We start from the raw sequence: 2,537 nt of genomic DNA on the forward strand, positions 1-2,537 counted from the left end.
CCTCCCTCAGACAAACTTACTTGGAAAAATAAATGTAAGACAGGACCCTTATCATTTTTTTCTTCTGGTTTGCTTGTGTTTGAGCATGTTCATGTGTGTGTTCAGGTGTATGTCGGGGTGGGGTACATACATGTGGTGTCATAAGGACAATTTAGGTGTCGTTCTAGGAGCCACCTACCTTAACTTTTGACACAGGATCTCTCACTGGCCTGAAGCTTACCAGTTAGGCTACACTGGCCGGCCACTGAATATTAGGGATCCTCATTATTCCATCTCGATAACTTACAAATGCATGCATGCCTCCTGGGGATGGATATAAATAAATAAATATATATATGGGTTCTGGGGATTGAATTTGGGTCCTTATGCTTTCTCACAGGTGCTTTATTGACTGTGCTATCACCCCAGTCCTCTTCTCAACTTTTAAATGAAGCATCCACGCTGATACTGCGGCACTCCTGCTACCTGGTGGCATGCTCACCTCCTCCAGGCCTCTGCTCAACTCCAGTCTCTACCAACTCCAGGTGAAGTGACATGTTTTCAATTCTACCTCCTGTTCCTGACTCCTGCTATTTTCAGCATGCTAAGTATCACTGTGGATGTGTGTCTCTCTAACCCATTCCCAGCACCGAGAGCAATACAGCCTGAGCTATGAAAGAAAGAAAGTATAAATGAATGAATGAGTAAATATGAGAATTTTTTTTTTGCAAAGTGACTCCACATTGTATACTGTCAGAATCATTCCTTCCCAGGTTTCCTCCATTCAGGCAGCAGCCATCTCCAATTCCAAGCATCCTTTGACCAATCTTGCTTTGGGTCCTTTTCAGGCCATATAAAATGACTTCTTTAGAAAATCAATATTGGCTTCTTCATGGCCTTCCGGTTACCTTGAACAAATCACACAAACAGGATGTCCATGATTTTCAATTAATCCAGAGGGAATGGCTAAAAGGACTTAAGATACACAGCTGAAGACACTAACACAGCGTCTGCAGTAACCAGCCGGATTCCAGGTCCCCGATGAGCATCCCCTAATGAAAGGGGAGCACATTTCCTGGCTTACAGGAAGGAGAGCCAGAGCCAAAGGAAGCGCCTCATTCAAACGATTAGATACTGGAAACTCGGTCCTTGGCTAGTCATTCTCCCAGATGCTGAGAGCCCATGGCCGTCTAGTGTCTCCTCTAGGGGTGGGAGGCTGCAAACCAGCTGCAGCATCTACCCTGGCTCCTGCCTCCTGGCCCTGTGGTCCATTTTCAGGAGCCTTGGATAAGGCCTGTGCTGTAGACAATGGATGGATACACCCTTACTGCTCCCCACACAGGAGCCCCTGGAGAGCTTCCCAGTGGAGGTTGGACCCCAGTCGGTTGCTCTTTCTCTCCCCATACTCTGAAAGGGAGGCCAGTCTCAGCACTGCCAGCCTCTTTGAGCTATCACAAATATGTTTGCTTAAGATCTGGAGTGAAATAAGTCACTGGCTTCATTTGGAATGTCTCGGAGTTAAAAGTATCTTTTCATGTATAATTAATAGTCTACCTCTTTGAAGATAAATTCTATCTATCCAACTATTAATGGATCATTTCCCTTTGCCTATTGCTATGTCATTTCTTTGCCCAAAATAAAATACGATACAAAGTAAAAAGGATTGGTAAAGAATAAATTCTCTGAAAAGTAACTTACATTTTTGTTCCCAATGAGAAAAGCTGGAGAATGTTTTAAATGTGTGCCCAGCTGACAGCCAGCAGCAGATGTCTTCCATCTAGCAGGCTTTGGCCCTTTGAGCTGGAAGTGCCAATGATATGGTCCAAATCTGCATCGCATTTGTAATCTCCTAGTGTCTCTTCTGTTCTGGATGGGTTAAAGGCCTCTCCAGACTCGGCTGGGACTGGTTCTTGTTATGAATGTCCTATGCTTGGCCATGTTCTTCTTCCTTAGGGCTGTGGCCCATTCACTTTCCAAAACATGCTCACTGTTTCCAGTCTCCTGAGAGTCTTCATTTTCTCATCATTAAATAGCCTGACTTGGAAGTTAACCGAAGTTCCCAGAAAAATAAAAACAGAAACAAAACAAACAAGCAAAAACCTATTCCGGCATTTAACATGGTGATTGACATGTCAGAACTTCAGTGACCATGCAGCAGTTGGTATGTTGCAGGTCTTGGGCTATCTTAGTCTGTAAATAGCAATTTATTGTGCACGTGTGTGAGAGCCAACATCCTTGAGAAGATATATATGAACAGGCTCTTAGCTCCCCTCAGCCCCAAAGCTAAAACAGTTGCCAGTTAGCTCCTGAGATTTCCCCTATTTTGTTGTAGTTCAGCTAGCTGATGTTTCCACCCAACTGTTTTTGGAAAGCATTTTGATGCATTATTCTTTTTGTTAACACATCAGAGCAAATGGTATTTGGGGTAATCAAATCTATGTTCCCTGGCCATGGCCGTTTCATATTTTCCTCTAGAATAAGTCATGCTTACTCTCTTTGTGATGAAAGCTGTGTTTTTGAAGAGGAAGCTACACTTTCTGGTCTACTAGTCATGAACA

At 43.7% G+C, this 2,537-nt stretch overlaps 1 long non-coding RNA gene across 1 annotated transcript; it reads right to left on the reverse strand.

Annotated features, from left to right (window-relative positions):
* Positions 1 to 678: 678 nt before the first annotated feature.
* Positions 679 to 2,229, reverse strand: LOC121143757. The gene is made up of 2 exons (XR_005881082.1): positions 1,678 to 2,229; positions 679 to 887 (listed from the first exon to the last, which is right to left on the reverse strand). It is a non-coding gene; the product is annotated as an uncharacterized LOC121143757 (long non-coding RNA).
* Between the last annotated feature and the right edge of the window lie 308 nt (positions 2,230 to 2,537).

This window comes from Mesocricetus auratus, unplaced genomic scaffold (genome assembly GCF_017639785.1).
Source record: "Mesocricetus auratus isolate SY011 unplaced genomic scaffold, BCM_Maur_2.0 Super-Scaffold_100013, whole genome shotgun sequence".
In the NCBI taxonomy this organism is placed as follows: Eukaryota; Metazoa; Chordata; class Mammalia; order Rodentia; family Cricetidae; genus Mesocricetus; species Mesocricetus auratus.